The following is an 18,953-nucleotide window of genomic DNA, read 5'->3' as shown; positions in this document are numbered from 1 at the left end:
ATATGTTACTTTTGGTCTAAACGCTAAATGTTTTATATGTACAGGCCGTACTGCTTATTGGTGAACAAGGGACAGCGAAGACAGTGATGATCAAAGGCTATGCAAAGAAATACGATCCTGAGACGGATCTGTTCAAATCACTGAACTTCTCATCTGCCACAGAGCCCTTGATGTATCAGGTAAAAGATATTTTAAAATGCTTTTTGTGCTTGAATTTTTACAGTCCTACATTGGTTCATGTTTGCAAAAACTTTCTTCGTACACAGCGATCAGTGGAAAGTTACATTGAGAAAAGGATTGGCAGCACCTATGGACCCCCAGGAGGACGCAGGATGACCATCTTCATCGATGACATAAATATGCCTATTGTCAACGAATGGGGAGATCAGGTGTTGCTTTCTTTTTTTTTTTTAATGAACATCTGTCTGTCTATCTGTCGCTTTAATCTGATGAGTTACTTTATGTGGCTATCCAACCAGATCACAAATGAGATAGTCCGCCAGATGATGGAAATGACTGGCATGTACAATCTGGATAAACCAGGAGATTTCACCACGATTGAGGATGCACAGATTCTGGCTGCCATGATCCACCCTGGTGGGGGTAGAAATGACATCCCACAAAGACTGAAGAGACAGTTTACAGTCTTCAACTGCACTCTGCCAGCCAACACCTCCATTGATAAGATCTTTGGTAGGTTGGTCTAAAATAATCACATTTGTTCTGCTTCCATTACTGTAGTTTTCATTTTACAGTTAACGGTTTCTTCATGTTCTTTTTGTGCAGGTGTGATTGGCTCTGGATATTTCCATGAATGCAGGGCATTCCAGCCAAGCATATCATCAATGGTTAAATGTCTAGTGTCTGCTGGGAGGATCGTTTGGCAGTGGACAAAGGTACTTACCTGGAATATGATGAGAAGTTTATAATAGGAATTGATTATAGGTATATGGTATTGATAAGTTTGTTAACTTGTTTTATGACACCACATTGAAGGTCAAAATGCTTCCAACACCATCAAAGTTCCACTACATTTTCAATTTGAGGGACTTGTCCAGGATCTGGCAGGGAATGTTAAACGTTAAGGCAGAGGAGTGTGGTGACATCTCCACCCTATTGGCTCTTTTCAAGTGTGAATGTACAAGGGTGATAGCAGACAGGTAAAATCCTTTTTTAAGTTAAAAAACAAAAAGTTGGAAGAAAGCATTACTCTAAGACTTTGCTTTGTTGCAGGTTTATTTGCTCTGAGGACAGAGATTGGTTTGAGAAGGCTGTATGTCGTGTCATCCAAGAGCACGTTGACCCAAACCTCGTTCAAGAGCTTCATTCTGAGCCGTATTTTGTGGACTTCCTCCGAGATGCACCTGAGCCAACTGGAGAGGAAGACGATGATGCCTGTTTTGATGCCCCTAAGATCTATGAACTGGTGTGAAATCTGAATTCGTACATCAGCGCTTGATAGTTTCATGGTAGTAAGTTGATGGAGGAAACTGTCACCATAATCTGTATGAACAACTTGTTTCAGGTGCCAGATTTTCAGTTCTTATCAGATAAGCTTGTGATGTATCAAGCTCAGCACAATGAGGTAGTAAGGGGCTCCACCCTGGATCTGGTTTTCTTCAAAGACGCAATGACTCATCTTGTCAAGGTGACACCTGAAGCGAGTATAGCTGATGCATTTCTTGTAGACTAGGCTAGATATAATACTGATTCTTTTTAGATTTGCTCCTCTTTAGGTCTCACGAATCATTCGCACTGACAATGGAAATGCCCTGCTTGTGGGAGTGGGAGGATCAGGAAAACAGAGTCTGACGCGCCTGGCCTCATACATAGCTGGATACAGCATCTTCCAGATCACATTAACCAAGTGAGATGAGTCATAGTTGTGAGAGCTCTGTTTGTAGGGACTTTAATCACACTGATCAAACTGTTCTTGGGGCTCTCTGAGGGTTAGAGGCGCTCCCCAAAGGACAATGAACCATCAGGGGCTTTTTTTCTGCTTGCATTCAAGTGATATAACCTGCAAACCTGTCTCAGTCGGCCCTAGGTGTCACTTTAAGTCCATTCCTCTGTTTCAAAAAAATAATAATAATACAATAATTTCTTATTATATATTGCTTATAGGCAATGTTTTAAATAGGTTTGTTTGTTTTAGTTTTTTTTACTTCCCTTTGATAGTAGTGGTTCCAGTGGTGTGTTCATACCTTCAACCAGTCACTGTACACTTACCTCATCTGGACCTATCACGTCACCTTCATGTCTCCGTTATGCTGGGAAAGCTCCCGCTCCAAAGTAGAAATTAAAGACGCCACAGAAGGAGTTCTATAAACTGTGAGCTCCTACTATAGACGTTCTTCCAGGGTCTCGGGTGATTGGTCAAGCACATGAATACAGTACTAAGATCAGCTCTAATTAACTGCAATTAATTTTATCCTTAAAAGTAGGAAACAAATAAAAAGTTCAATTCGATAAACGTACCTATTAAAGGCGGGGTAGGGGATCTTTTTCTGGAACATTTTTTTACATATTGCTTGAAATACTCTTCACACCCCCATTGCAACCAATTAATTAAAAGTTTTGACACAAATATGAAAATTTTTAGTGGCCTCTAGAACGTACAATCTAGGAAAAACAGTATGCAATCATTGTGAACGGACCGTTCACAATGATTGGATTCTGATGCCGTCTATCACCTGCAATCTGCTTCCCCCCCCCCACCTGTGCGCGTACCCTGCTCCGTGAACGAATTACACGTCCAGAAGCTTGGCAGGAAGCTAAACTAGAGCCAGCTTGGCTAGCACCTAGCATTATTAAACGTATAGTGAGCATAAACTAAATACTAAATACTAAATACGGCAACAATCGATGCTTGCTGTCAGAACAGCGCTCGTGCACCTTCTTGCTCGTGCGCGTTCATGTACTCTAGAGGCGTGCCTTCGGGGGGAAAGTGAAGAAAAGGGTTGGGACTTTTTACCTGTGTATTTTCAAAATGCAGCTTCGCTGGACCCAAAATCCAGGATCTCCTACCCTACCTTTAAAATACAAGAATGAGTGTCCTATGAAGCCATGAGCTGTTTGTAGTTGCATTTGCACTGAAAGTGAAATGCTGGGCCTTCTTTCCAATTATGTGGTGTTTATTTTTCCTTACTTAGAACATACAACATGAGTAATTTCATGGATGACCTGAAACTGTTGTATAACACAGCGGGGGCTGAGGGCAAAGGCATCACCTTCGTCTTTACAGACAACGAAATCAAGGATGAGGCTTTCCTCGAGTACCTCAACAATATTCTCTCTTCTGGAGAGGTGAGATCTCATAAAGGTATAAAGGCGTATCTGAATATCTGCTGATTGTGTAACTGAACACTGGAATCTTCAGTCTAATTGAAACGGACTGGAATTGGTCCTGTATGACTGAAACAAAGAGGTGGGGCAGAATGTAACGTCTCAAAGGAAAAGCTTCGCTGGTCCTGACCATGTTGTAATCGTTTCAGGTCTCCAATCTTTTTGCAAAAGATGAGATGCAAGAGATCACCCAGAACCTGATCCCAGTTATGAAAAAGGAGTTTCCTCGAATTCCACCAACTTTTGACAATCTTTATGACTACTTTATATCTCGGTTTAGGAAGAATTTACACGTTGTTCTGTGCTTCTCACCGGTAAGTTGAAACTTTGTATATTTTCTGTTTATACCCAAAAGCAACCGCCCAAACTTTTGCTACTTTTATTCCAAATCTCTTTTTATTCACAGCATGTTTAGATGCTCAACAGTGACATTATATAGACACTTACACCCATAACTACCTCCATAAATGAACCTTTTCATTGGAGTTTTACTCTACTCTTGTTTAAAGGTGGGGCAGAAGTTTCGCTCCAGATGTCTGAAGTTTCCGGGCTTGATTTCCGGCTGCACAATGGACTGGTTCACCCCTTGGCCCAATGAGGCTCTGGTTGCTGTGTCCACCTATTTCTTATCTAAGTTTCACATGGTTTGTCCAGCTGATGTGAAGACTTTAGTGATGACCACCATGGGAACTTATCATCACAAAGTATCTGAAACATGTGAAAGTTACTTTGAAAGGTATCACATTTACACAAATCCAATTTGTTCAGAAACATACGCTATCAAACACAGTCCTAACGCTGTATGTTGTTCATCTCTCAGGTTTCGAAGACGAGCTCACGTCACCCCTAAATCTTACCTTTCTTTTATAAATGGTTACAAAACATTATATGCCGAAAAGCACAACTATATCAACACTTTGGCAGAGCGCATGAATGTTGGTAAGGAATTTGAACAGGAAGGCAGTTGTGTCTTTATAAAGATTGTGTACTTTATGGAGGATTTTGTATGGTCTACTCCTGTAAAAGATTACACCAGATGTTACTGATTTCCAGGGTTGGACAAACTGATGGAGGCCAGTAAGTCGGTGGCTCAATTATCAAAAGATCTTGAAGTAAAGGAAAAAGAGCTCGCTATTGCATCTGCCAAAGCTGACAAGGTAAATCAGATACGTCCAAGCTCCTGTGACCTGCAGATAAGATTGATGATGGATGGATGTTTATGAGCAACTTTCCTCCAATCAGTACTTCCACAGTAATGTAAAACCATAAAATTAAGAACAATTTGAGTTCTGTACATAGTGAGGTAGCAGAATCAGTTTATTCATAGGTTCATTGTGGAAATTAGCTTCTGGTTTGATGTGAATAGCTGACAGAGGTTTTGTCATTTCTGAAAAGCTGTTTGAAAGCTCAACACCATGGACGCACGCGTATGATGCATTTGAAGGCATGAGATGTTTATTTTTGCATTCACCAAGGTGCTGGCAGAGGTGACAGTCAGTGCTAAAGCTGCAACCATTGTGAAGAATGAGGTCCAAGTTGTGAAGGACAGAGCCCAGAAAATTGTGGATGGAATAGAGTATGAGAAAGCTATAGCTGAGGAAAAGCTGGAGGCTGCCAGGCCAGCTTTAGAAGAAGCTACAGCTGCACTGAATGTGAGATATCTCTGACTTATTTGAAGATATTTACACCGTGCATTCTACGATATGTTACATGATATACTTAAAAACTCCACAGACCATCAAGCCAGCTGACATTGCCACAGTGAGAAAATTGGCCAAGCCTCCACACCTGGTCATGAGGATCATGGACTGCTGTCTGATTTTATTTAACAAAAAGTTAGACCCTGTTACATGTGATCCAGAACGAAGCTGTCTTAAACCATCATGGTCAGAAGCACTGAAGGTAACAAATTTCCTTTTTCTAAAAATTCAGTTGTTGCAAATGATAAATATATGAATTCCACTCATATATTAAAGGAGACACATTGTGCCCTGAGGTCTTAAATGTGTCATGTTTGGTTGAAATACTACAGAGATATAACACAGCAGCTCTTTTCAAGCCCACATTTGCAGGCCTTTTTTTCAGTATTAGTTTTAGGAGGTGGAGTGAGCCAGCGGACTCAACTCTGCTCCTCTCTTCTGCAGGGTGTGCCTTTTTTGAGATTTGTTCTACAGCTTTGATGCTTCCATGCAAATGTAAATTTGGACACAATTCACACCTAAAAACCCTTAAAGTGCATTAATATGTGAGAAGGTACAGTAGGTAGCCTGAAAGCTCATGAAATGAAAGAAGGCCTGTAAGAAGTTGGATTATTATCAAATTGATTTCTTAAGTAAACTTAACTAAACAAAAAGCAAGAACAAATTAGTCTTGACATCTGGCTTTTGGGTTAAAGCGAATGCAGCACGATTTAAAGTTGAAGATGGATGGGGATGAAAAGATGGCAGCTGGATAATTCTGCTCTGAGTGCAAAACTGAGCGGCGTGTTCTTCCTCACAAATGGCATTTGCATGAATTCATTTGTTTTGTCCTTTTCAGCTTATGAGTGGCTCTGGTTTCTTGACAAGCCTCCAGCAGTTCCCAAAGGACAGCATTAACGAGGAAACTGTGGAACTACTGCAGCCTTACTTTGACATGGAGGATTACACCATGGAAAATGCCAAGAAAGTGTGTGGTAGTGTAGCTGGTCTGCTCGCATGGACTCGTGCTATGGCCTCATTCTTTGCCATCAACAAAGAAGTGTTGCCACTCAAGGTAAAGTTAAAGTTCATCATGTTGGCGACTGTTTTTTTTTTTTTCTTTTTCATTTTAGATTTGTCGTAGGCGGCTATTCTTCTCCAATAATGCCATTTAAAACTCTCTATTCTCAGCCTGTTTGAATCCATTTTAGGTAAATAGGTGATTTAACCTCATTTTTAGCCCAAAGCCTTTTTATGCTACAGTATAACTGCATTGTTTGTTTCCAGGCCAACCTTGCCATTCAAGAGAACCGTCTAACTGTGGCTAATAACGAGCTGTGCGCGGCAGAGACTCAGCTGGCTGAAAAGCAAGCAGAGTTTGACAAAGTCAAGGCCAAATGCGACGCTGCAATGAAAGAGAAACAGGTGTGACGCACCCTTTTGAAAAATGTCATGACTGCGTTGACTTAAATCTAGAGATTGTAGCTGACACAGGCGTCTTGTCTTTCAGGAATTGGTGGATGATGCTGAGATGTGTAGGAATAAAATGCAGGCTGCATCTGCACTTATTGACGGACTTAGTGGAGAGAAAGCTCGCTGGATCGAGCAACGCAAAGAATTTAAGTCACAAATAAACAGGCAGGTTACAAAGGAAATGCAATTGAATATCAAAATGTTATATTCCAAGGGGGGTTAGTCTTTAAAGAGGTTCATTACTAGAATTCAGGATTGGTTCTTCAAGGACAGATTTAAAAGGTTTTGATAATGGCTTTTATATGAGTCCAGCTGCTTCTGCCTTTGTTTTCAGACTTGTGGGTGACGTACTCCAGCTCACCGGCTTCTTGTCGTACTGCGGTCCATTCAACCAGAGTTTCCGTGATATGTTGTTGAAGGACATCTGGGAGGCGGAGCTCCGGAAGCACAAAATCCCTTTTACAGAAAATCTCAACATCATTTCTGCCCTGGTGGATGCTCCCAATGTGAGAACAATGCCAGCCTATTTTTATTTGATACTAGTCCTGTGAAAAGTAAAAAAAAATCATTTGAACCATTGACTATCATTTTTAATATTTAAGATAAGTGAGTGGAACCTTCAGGGACTCCCGGGAGATGACTTGTCAGTTCAGAATGGCATCATCGTCACAAAAGCAACAAGATATCCCCTCCTCATCGATCCACAGACTCAGGGAAAAGCTTGGATTAAGAAAAAGGAAGAGGCCAACGAACTTCAAGTATATAGCCAAATGATTTTCACTTGTGTCATTTTTACCCTAATTACACGCTTAAGTAAAGCATGTCGTAGAAGTAAACTGATTTCATGTTCAGGTCACGTCCCTCAACCACAAATTCTTTCGCACACATTTGGAAGATTGTATTTCCATGGGACGCCCAATGCTCATTGAGGATATATTTGAGGAGCTCGACCCAGCCCTGGACAACGTGCTCGAGAAAAACTTTATCAAATCTGGGACCAGTTTCAAGGTATTTTTAACCTTCATGTCCATTCAAATTTACCAATACAACTTTAAAATGTGTACACTCTTAAAATTGTCTTCAATGTTTTTTTATAGGTCAAAGTAGGAGACAAAGAGGTAAACGTAATGGATGGGTTCCAGCTCTATATAACTACCAAACTGCCTAATCCAGCATACACTCCAGAGGTCAGCGCAAAAACATCCATTATTGATTTCACTGTAAACATGAAGGGCCTGGAGAACCAGCTGCTCGGCCGAGTCATCCTCAAAGAAAAATACGTGAGTGTGCCATTTGTTCCAGAAACGCAGCTTGCTTTCCCCATTTGGTTTAAAAATATAACTTTATCTGTGATTGTTTTAGATAACTGTTTTTCCAGTGTAAGAATATGATATTGACTGGCTCTTGGTTTTTTTTCACTCATCTCAACAGGAGCTAGAAGCAGAAAGATTGAAACTAATTGAGGATGTAACTGCTAATAAAAGAAAGATGCAGGAGTTGGAAGACAATTTGCTGTACAAACTCAGCAGCACTAAAGGTCCTATAGTTACTGTTGTAGACTAATGCCAGTTTCTCCAGTCATACCTGTTCTTTTTCCTAAAGTGAAAGTGTGTCTGTTTGTCTGGTTAAAGGTTCTTTGGTTGACGATGACTCCATGATTGGCATTCTGACCACGACTAAGCAAACTGCTGCGGAAGTTAGTGCAAAGCTCAGTGTTGCAGCTGAAGCAGAAGTAAAGATCAATGTCGCTCAAGAAGAATACCATCCAGTTGCCTCTCGAGGAAGCACATTGTACTTCCTCATCACGGAGATGAGCATGGTCAATATCATGTACCAGACCTCCTTGGGTCAGTTCCTCAAAATCTTTGATCTGTCACTCGCAAGGTATGGCTTTATCGTGATTTAAGAAGTATGTCTGCACAGTCTTATCATAAGATGTTTGAGATTAAAGCTCGGAAACTATTCCAACCATTACTTCCTCTAATGACCAACAAATTTGTCTGGAAAGAACAATAGGTTGACAAAGATGTTTCTTTAACCACGCTGTGGTGTGGTCGTATTCTTCAAATATGCTTTGTTCTCTGTGTCTTTGTCTCCCTCGTTTTTTTATGCTGATTTTTTGTTTTTAATTAATGCGCTTTTGCAGGTCTGAGAAGGCCTCCAAAACTCAGAAGCGGATTGCAAATATTATTGAATATCTGACGTTTGAGGTTTTCCGATACACAGTCAGAAGCCTTTATGAAAACCACAAGTTCATCTTCACACTCCTGCTGGCCCTCAAGATTGACTTACAGAATAACAGAATACAACACAACAAATTTCAGATTCTTATTAAAGGTAAGGTGTGCATCATTCCCAGGAAAAGTTGAATTGCCTTTTGGACTTGACATCTCTGAACATAATTGATGAAACAATAGGTGGCGCAGCTCTTGACCTGAAGACCTGTCCATCAAAGCCATTCAGCTGGATCCTGGATATGGTGTGGCTGAACTTGGTAGAACTCAGCAAGCTGCCACAGTTCACTAACATTATAAACCAGGTAAGCCATAGATCCACGAATGATCTGGACATCTGAATTCTTCATCTGCTTGTAGTGGCATCAGTTTTGGTATTGACATGGTTTGTAGGTGTCCCAAAATGGGAAAAACTGGAAAGCATGGCTCAATCTTGATGCCCCAGAGGAAGGCGTCACTCCAGATGGATACAACTCTCTTGATGTTTTCCATAAGCTTTTGCTGATAAGGTTGGGTCCTCCTACTTGAATGTTGATTACATGTTTGAATACACCATATTATAAAATGCAATCACCTCACAAGCTTTTTTTCTCACAGGTCTTGGTGCCCTGATCGCACCTTGTCTCAGGCCAGAAAGTATGTGGGAGACTCTTTGGGCATGAGATTCGTTGAGCCTGTCCTCTTGAACCTTCACAGCACCTGGCAGGAAAGTGATCCTCGCACCCCCCTCATTTGCTTCCTTTCTATGGGCTCAGATCCCACCGAACAAATCGAAGCACTTGCCAAGAAACTTAATCTCGGTGAGTTTGCCCTGTCCTGCCCCATTTTTTATTTTATTTTACTGAACTTTTTTATTTTCTTTTGAAGATGTAATGCCAAAATCTCCTGACGTCTGATTGTGTTTACATTCAGACCAGTTCCCAACTTGCGACGCTATCTACTTTTGATTCAGTTAGAACGGTATGAAACCCAAATTTTGTGATTGATGTCCCTGTGACCGTGGTAACCAACAGGATCCTGGATGTTGGTTGCTGTGTGCTCTTTGCAGTGGCACCTTGGGTGTTCACTGGGCAATCCAGCTCATGTATTTGTTTTCCTGAGCATAAATTCATTTGATTGTGGCTGTTAAAATTCCACTAATTGAAAGGTCTGTGGTTTGATCCGTGGCCCTTAATTGCCCGTAATGTTTCATCCTTGTGTAAGTGTGTGTGTTATGTTGTGTTAGAAAGATAATTATGTTTTGTATGTACAGTATAGTTAAAGGCCTGTGGCTTGTACTGCAAAGTCCTGAGTGGTGGATTAGACCAGGGGGGAAAGCACTATTTAAATGCACTCTATATGTTCATGTCTATGTAAATACTCCCACTGTTTCGGTTTACAGAATGCAGAGCAATATCTATGGGACAAGGACAAGAGGTGCATGCAAGGAAGCTGGTCAAGACATCAATGACAGAGGTGCTTTTAGAAGTTACTGAAGAAGTATAATGCATGAGTTAAGCCTTTCCAACTGAGGCAGTTCCAGGATTGGTACCAGTTCTTTGACCAAGAACTCCTCAATTCAGGGTCTGGAGGGAACCTGTGAACTCTGAGACCAGCTAACAGTTTGACCGCCATTAAAAAGATAAATAAATGAATACTGAGCAAGGGGAACATTTAGACGTAAAATCGATATAGCATCGAAAAGCTAATGATGTCATCTTTCATCTGATGTTTTAGATAGTGTTAATATTGCCAGTTGTGGTTTGCAAATGGCCATACACTCAGAATTGACCATGTCTGAGTGGGATTTGTAATGGAAATCAGAGTTTATAAATAGCATTGCAGCCAGGGCTTAGAAATGCCAGCTGGCAGTATTAAAACATTACATACCATTTATAAGCCTAGATGCAAACTGCATTTGTGAAAGCACCCCTCATAGGGCGGTAATCATAAATGCTGACTGTGTTGTTGGAACGAACGTATATGACCACAAGGCTCAGGAGTGGCTCTCGTGCATGTGGACAAGCAAATGGTTTCATAGAAAGTTCACAAAGTAAAGCAGCTTCCAGCAGGTGACGGCATCTGGTGAATGCTTTCATGTGGGAGTGTATTGGATTGTCCTGATGTGCAAGCTAGAGTGTTGCTTCTTGCTTTCAACAGCAATGGCTGACTGTTTGACCTGATCCGTGGCTTTTGTGTCTGGATGTGTACAGGGAGGTTGGGTCCTTCTGCAGAACTGTCACCTGGGGTTGCAGTTTATGGATGAGCTGCTAGAAACTATCACAGTTACAGAGAGCATGCATGACACGTTCAGGGTGTGGATCACCACAGAGCCACACGATCTGTTCTCCATCACACTCCTACAGGTGAGACTTGACAACATCGTCATAAAAAGGAAGGTGTTAAAAGTTTTTGTACACGCACAGACTGTCTCTCACTCTTTACCTTTTAAGTCTTCCATCAAGTTCACCAACGACCCCCCCCAGGGAATACGTGCTGGTTTGAAACGAACATTTGCAGGAATTTCACAGAACCAGTTGGAAGTCAGCAACCTGCCCATGTGGAAGCCTTTGCTGTACGGTGTGGCCTTTTTACACACTGCTGTGCAGGTACTGCGCATTCTAAGTTCACGCGTGTCATAGTGGAACTTTATTTAAAGGAAATATTAAAAAAGAATACATGCTTTGCTCCTGGCACAGGTTATATGAGAAACAGAGTGAACTAACCATATTTAGAAGTACCGTAACCTTGACAATGGCACTACTTAATTTGGTAGCCTTTTTTTTCTTATTAATTTCATAATTGATAATGAAATCAATTGTGCCATTTTAATAATGCATTAGGCAAATTTTCCACCTCATTACCATATTGAGAATGTGTTGGCTTTAGTTTATTTTATAGCCTTTTGAAGTTTGAGTGGTTTGTATTTTCCAGTGTAGCACAAATCAACTCGTGTCTGTGACTTTTTTCCTCCAGTAGAAGGAAGGCTGTTCGTCATAATAACACAGGGATTTTCTGATTTTACATGGTAACCTTTTCTTTTTTTTTGGCTTTGTAAGGAACGACGTAAATTTGGACCCTTAGGTTGGAACATACCTTACGAGTTCAATTCGGCCGATTTCTCTGCAAGTGTTGAATTTGTTGAAAGACACTTGGATGATTGCGGCCCCAAGAAGGTGAGCGTTTTGCAGCCCTGGTTTAATATTTGTATGTCATCCTCCCTCCCTCACTCACTACTTTGTGTCCCCCCCCACAGGATGTGTCATGGATAACCTTGCGATACATGCTCGCTGAGGTGCAATATGGAGGAAGGGTCACAGATGACTATGACAAACGCCTGTTGAAGTGTTTTGCTCGTGTAATAATCCCAGTTTTTTTGTTGATTCGTGTGTTACAACTCCCGGTGTTTTATGTTGCATTGTATTACATTTGATACGACACGTGAAGCTCAATGTTCTTAATTACAGGTGTGGTTCAGTAAGAAGATGTTTGACCCAACATTTTGCTTTTACACGGGCTACAAAATTGCGGTGTGTAAGACAATAGAAGAGTACATGGATAACATTCAGAGTTTACCCACTGAGGATTCACCCCAAGCACTGGGGCTGCACGCTAATGCTGATATCACGTAAGGAGAGTGTCGTCATGATGAGGCATTAAAGCTGCGGTCGGCAACTTTTTTTTAGTCATATTAGCTTGAACTGTCATGGGATTCTGGAAGGAGAATATTAAATAGGCTGTTTAGGAAAAATAACGAAATCTGTAGCTCCCTCTGAAGCCTGTAATCATGCTTGCAAAAACCGAGCGCTCCCGGCTGTTTTTAACCAATCAAGTTAGGGTGGAGGAATCCTACCTGTCAATCACAGCTTGTGCACACGCTGCTGAGCGTGAGTCTGCCCCAGCTTGTGTGCGCTCACACTGGTGTGAACTCACGTGCACAACCTCGTCCACAGAGGGGGAGGGGTTTGGGGGGCGATTCGGAGCTTGTTAGAGGTTGGGGGAGGGACCTGAGAGTGTATCAGTTTGAATTTTCCGACTTTAGACTCGCAATTTTGAAAACCTGCCGACTGCAGCTTTAAAAGCGGTCTTGTTGTATTTACTGTACTTAGAGTCTCTGAGGTTATTGCATTTCTCTTCTATAATGAATGTTGACCAGATACCAGACAAACACATCTGCTGAGGTGTTAGACACAATCACAAATATTCAGCCCAAGGAAAGTGGAGGGGGATCTGGAGAGACTCGGGAGTCCATCGTCCACAAAATGGCAGAGGACATGTTGGACAAACTGCCCGCTAATTACATTCCACATGAGGTCAGTTGGTAGGATCATTAGGTTTTTTACAGGCCAAAGTACACGTTCTCTTAATCTAAACTCTGTAACTTTGATGGGTTCAGGTCAGAGCCAGACTGTTGACAATGGGAGCTCTTAACCCAATGAACATCTTCCTACGTCAGGAAGTGGATCGAATGCAAAGGATCATCTCTGTGGTGCGCTCGAGTCTGACTGACCTGAAGCTGGCCATTGATGGCACAATAATAATGAGTGATGTAAGATTTCTGATTCCTCAGCACATCGCTTCATATTTGCTTCTTAAGATACGCACTTCTCTGTATGTTTGTTACTCAGTTTTTTCATCAACGATTGTCTGTTAGAGTTAGATTAGATTTTCAGGAGGCTTTAAAATGCTTTCAAACTCCTGGTATGTACTTTGTTCCTAGAACCTTCGTGATGCTCTGGACAATATTTTTGACGCTCGTGTGCCCAGCCTGTGGAGGAAGATCTCCTGGGAGTCTTCCACTCTGGGCTTTTGGTACACCGAGCTTATCCAGAGAAACAAACAGTTCTACAGTTGGGTGTTTCAAGGAAGGCCCAAAGCGTTTTGGATGACGGGTTTCTTTAACCCTCAGGGTGAGTTTGTGGTTTTGATGGAATGAGGCCTTTTACAATGTCAAACACTGAGTTGGCTGCATTACTGGTTAAGACCTTGAAGTTTTGAGCATGATGGAGCTGACACGTCTTAAAGACTTCCAGCAGCTAAAGTTACACGTTATTAGACCTAATGTTTACTTGAATGTTTGCAGGTTTTTTAACAGCCATGAGACAAGAAGTAACCAGGGCGAACAAAGGCTGGGCTCTGGACACAGTCACACTGAACAACAATGTCCTGAAGAAGTCAATGGAGGAGATCACAGCCTCGCCAACGGTGAGTGGGTGTTTTCTGCTCACTGGAAATGTGAAAGGAATTTAACCGTGTGCTATTTTGTTATTGAATGCCTTTCCTCTACAGGAAGGGGTTTATGTCTATGGTTTGTTCCTGGAAGGGGCTGGTTGGAACAGAAAGAACATCACTCTCATCGAGTCCTCACCCAAAGTACTCTTCACACCCATGCCTGTCATCCACATGTTTGCCATCAAATCCAATGCTCCTGTGGATCCGAAGCTGTACGCCTGCCCCATCTACAAGAAACCAAGGCGCACAGACCTCAATTACATCACAGCAGTGGTGCTACCTACTGTCCAGTCACCAGACCACTGGATCTTACGTGGGGTTGCTCTGCTCTGTGACATCAAATAATAAACAACTGTATTACTTTTTAATGTTGTCCAAAAAACAAATAAACGTTTTTTCTGCAGATTAGGTGAATTACTTGTTGACTATGTATGTGAGACTCATCTATGGAGCCATTGATCAACTACTTAAGTGATAAAAATATTACATTAGTTTGCTTTGAGGGCTTACCACTTATCACAAGGACGTTAATGAGCCAGTGAGTAAGTAAAAGCTCCGGTGGCTCCAGCAGCTCTTTTCTTACCATGGAGATCATATATGATGTCTATGGTCTCACCTCGCCCTTCTTCTTCTTCTTCTATTTTGTTGGCAGTTGGCAAACAACTTTTGGAAGCATTACCGCCACCTATTGAAATGGAGTGTGAGTCTGGGCGAAAACTATCTCAGCTAAATATAAAAAAATAAGAATAGATAAATAATTAAAAAAAGGTATTATATCCTTCTAATCAGTCATGTGGCTTCTAGATAGTGAAAAAGGTACTTAAAGCACATCTCACTTGAGTTCTTCTGTAGTATTGTTTTAATGTTTAATTGCACACTTTCTGACTCTAGTCCTAGGATGAGGTGCTGCCTCTCCTGGTCAAACCTGACACGTTGCTCTATTACATGCTCCACGGTCTCAGTAGCACCACATACACTGGTACCCATAGGAAGCTGATATCGGTGCCTGAGTTTATAATTCCATTTACCATCTGTGCAATTTCTAAAACAATATCCTGTCTGGACTCCGACATGGCACTCTGAATACTCATCAGGGCAGAAGCAGAATCTGAGGCAATTAGCACTCATACTCACACATTCCTTGGTCTATTCCCCTCTATCCAGGTCAAAGCAGCGAGGATGGCTACTAGTTCTGCGGTGTATACAGCAAGATCATTGTTTAGCCTTTCTTTTTTGCACATCTTAAGCTCTGGTACTACAAATGCCACACCCACTTTCCCGTCAGGTGACTTTGAAGCGTCTGTAAAACACACAAGTTTATCCTTGTACTGAGCTCTGATATGGCACTCAACCATTTCTTTGCTGAACTCCTCTTGCTTCTTCAACTCTAGAAGTGCTAAATCTATTACAGGTTCCTTTAACAGCCATGGTGGTACAACTGAATATGTGACAGCTGCACACAGAGTAAGTGCCTGCAGGCCTCTGCCTTTTGAGGAACCACCCACCCAAAGCTTCTACCTGGTTTATCTTTGTCCTGGCAGTGAGTTCACACAGATAGACTGCTGTGGCCTTCCCTTTGCCCTCTGAGGTTAGCCCAATAGACTAAGGCCAGCTGATCTCTCCTTACATGCAGTGGCATTTCCCCCACCTCTACCTGTATAGCATTAACAGGAGTCGACTTCATTGCTCCACAACGCGTTCTTACGGCTTTATGCTGAATAACATCCAGTTTTGCCAGGAGCGTCTTAGATGCAGATCTGTAAGCCACACGACACATCCATATTCAAATACAGACCTAATAAGGCTGATGTATATCGTTCTCAAGGCTGACCTGTTGGCTCCCCAGTCCACCCCTTTCAGACAGCGCATGGCATTCAGTACCTTTTTACATTTCTCAATCATTTTTTGCATGCGAACAGACCAAGTTAATCTCTTATCTAACCACAGGCCTAGATATTTAAAACAGTTTACTCTCTCTAGTTCTGCGCCTGATAACTTCAGCTTCAAACCCATGGGAATGTTCTTTCTAGTAAAAAACAAGGTTTTAGTTTTGTCAATAGACATTCTAAATCCCCATTCAAGGGCCCACGCTTGGACATGGTCTACTGCCTGCTGCATTTTACGCACAATGAAATCAACATTTCTGCCCCTTATCCACATTGCACCATCATCTGCAAACAAAGCAACATGGACAGATTCCTGCACCTCTTTAAAGACATCATTAATCATGATCAGGAACAATATCGGGCTGATAATGCTTCCTTGCGGAGTGCCGTTTTCCACTGTATATTCACTGCTGAACTCTTCATTAATTTTGACCGTGATTCTCCAGCCTGATAGGAAATCCTTGACCCACTGAAACATTCTACCCTTGATACCCATTTGCCTGAGTTTAATTAGGAGTCCCTCTCTCCAGACCATATCATAGGCCTTCTCTATATCAAAGAATACTGTCAGTACTGTCTCCTTATCAACTTGGGCTTTCCTTATTGAGTCTTCTAAGGCCACTACTGGGTCTATGGTGCCCCTTCTCTGCCTAAATCCACTCTGGTAGCTGTACAAAATATTTCTCGTTTCTAACCAGTAAACCAACCTATCATTCACCATTCTTGCCATTATTTTACCCAGCTGTGAGGTCAGCGCTATAGGTCTATAGTTTGATGGCATCTTTACATCTTTCCCAGGCTTCCTAATAGGGATTATTACAGGGATTATTATTACAGTCAATTTCTCCAACATAATGTAGCATATCTCATCCCTTCCTGGGGTGGACCTACCCACTTTCTTTACACGAGTAATTTGTTTTACCACCTGCGGGCTAACCATGCTCCGGAATATGAAACGAGTCAAAGCCGGTGTTCTGTCGATTTCTCCTACTTGTCGAGATTTGCTACTTTGTGGTTTTGCGCATGCGCCGAGCCGATTTTCTAAGTTTCGTTTTCACGCCCATAATGTTTTGCTACCCTGCGTCTCAGCTGGTGTGTAACGGTAACATCCTCAAAATCCTGATTATTTTCTCTTTTGGAAGACATGGAAAGTAATAAAACACTCATCGTATTAACAAGCAGTTTAACATGCACAAATGGGGTGTCTGAAACATGACGCATATTTGAGCATGTTGAATAAGTGGAAGAGGCCATTGCTAAAACACTTGTACAGGTACACAGCTCAGGGAATCTTACTCCCAGTGAGGCAAGAGGAAGAGAAATCACAATAGATAGCTACAGGCATATGTTAGAGGAGGAGATGGGGCAGCAGAATGCTCTAAATACGCCCTTTAACCTGAGTGAATTGAATAGGGCGTTAAAGAAAGTGGGTAGGTCCACCCCAGGAAGGGATGAGATATGCTACATTATGTTGGAGAAATTGACTGTAATAATAATCCCTGTAATAATCCCTATTAGGAAGCCTGGGAAAGATGTAAAGATGCCATCAAACTATAGACCTATAGCGCTGACCTCACAGCTGGGTAAAATAATGGCAAGAATGGTGAATGATAGGTTGGTTTACTGGTTAGAAACGAGAAATATTTTGTACAGCTACCAGAGTGGATTTAGGCAGAGAAGGGGCACCATGGACCCAGTAGTGGCCTTAGAAGACTCAATAAGGAAAGCCCAAGTTGATAAGGAGACAGTACTGACAGTATTCTTTGATATAGAGAAGGCCTATGGTATGGTCTGGAGAGAGGGACTCCTAATTAAACTCAGGCAAATGGGTATCAAGGGTAGAATGTTTCAGTGGGTCAAGGATTTCCTATCAGGCTGGAGAATCACGGTCAAAATTAATGAAGAGTTCAGCAGTGAATATACAGTGGAAAACGGCACTCCGCAAGGAAGCATTATCAGCCCGATATTGTTCCTGATCATGATTAATGATGTCTTTAAAGAGGTGCAGGAATCTGTCCATGTTGCTTTGTTTGCAGATGATGGTGCAATGTGGATAAGGGGCAGAAATGTTGATTTCATTGTGCGTAAAATGCAGCAGGCAGTAGACCATGTCCAAGCGTGGGCCCTTGAATGGGGATTTAGAATATCTATTGACAAAACTAAAACCTTGTTTTTTACTAGAAAGAACATTCCCATGGGTTTGAAGCTGAAGTTATCAGGCGCAGAACTAGAGAGAGTAAACTGTTTTAAATATCTAGGCCTGTGGTTAGATAAGAGATTAACTTGGTCTGTTCGCATGCAAAAAATGATTGAGAAATGTAAAAAGGTACTGAATGTCATGCGCTGTCTGAAAGGGGTGGACTGGGGAGCCAACAGGTCAGCCTTGAGAACGATATACATCAGCCTTATTAGGTCTGTATTTGACTATGGATGTGTCGTGTGGCTTACAGATCTGCATCTAAGACGCTCCGGGCAAAACTGGATGTTATTCAGCATAAAGCCGTAAGAACGCGTTGTGGAGCAATGAAGTCGACTCCTGTTAATGCTATACAGGTAGAGGTGGGGGAAATGCCACTGCATATAAGGAGAGATCAGCTGGCCTTAGTCTATTGGGCTAACCTCAGAGGGCAAAGGGAAGGCCACAGCAGTCTATCTGTGTGAACTCACTGCCAGGAGAAAGATAAACCAGGTAGAAGCTTTGGGTGGGTGGTTCCTCATAAGGCAGAGGCCTGCAGGCACTTACTCTGTGTGCAGCTGTCACATATTCAGTTGTACCACCATGGCTGTTAAAGGAACCTGTAATAGATTTAGCACTTCTAGAGTTGAAGAAGCAAGAGGAGTTCAGCAAAGAAATGGTTGAGTGCCATATCAGAGCTCAGTACAAGGATAAACTTGTGTGTTTTACAGACGCTTCAAAGTCACCTGACGGGAAAGTGGGTGTGGCATTTGTAGTACCAGAGCTTAAGATGTGCAAAAAAGAAAGGCTAAACAATGATCTTGCTGTATACACCGCAGAACTAGTAGCCATCCTCGCTGCTTTGACCTGGATAGAGGGGAATAGACCAAGGAATGTGTGAGTATGAGTGCTAATTGCCTCAGATTCTGCTTCTGCCCTGATGAGTATT

At 42.0% G+C, this 18,953-nt stretch overlaps 1 pseudogene; it reads left to right on the top strand.

Annotated features, from left to right (window-relative positions):
• The window catches only part of LOC142376955 (dynein axonemal heavy chain 8-like), a 56,827-nt pseudogene extending 42,294 nt beyond the window's left edge, over positions 1-14,533 (top strand).
• Positions 14,534-18,953: the final 4,420 nt, after the last annotated feature.

Source organism: Odontesthes bonariensis, chromosome 3, assembly GCF_027942865.1.
Source record: "Odontesthes bonariensis isolate fOdoBon6 chromosome 3, fOdoBon6.hap1, whole genome shotgun sequence".
Classification (NCBI taxonomy): Eukaryota; Metazoa; Chordata; class Actinopteri; order Atheriniformes; family Atherinopsidae; genus Odontesthes; species Odontesthes bonariensis.
Note: the sequence above shows the minus strand (reverse complement) of the source record. Positions and strands in the feature narration are given on the sequence as shown.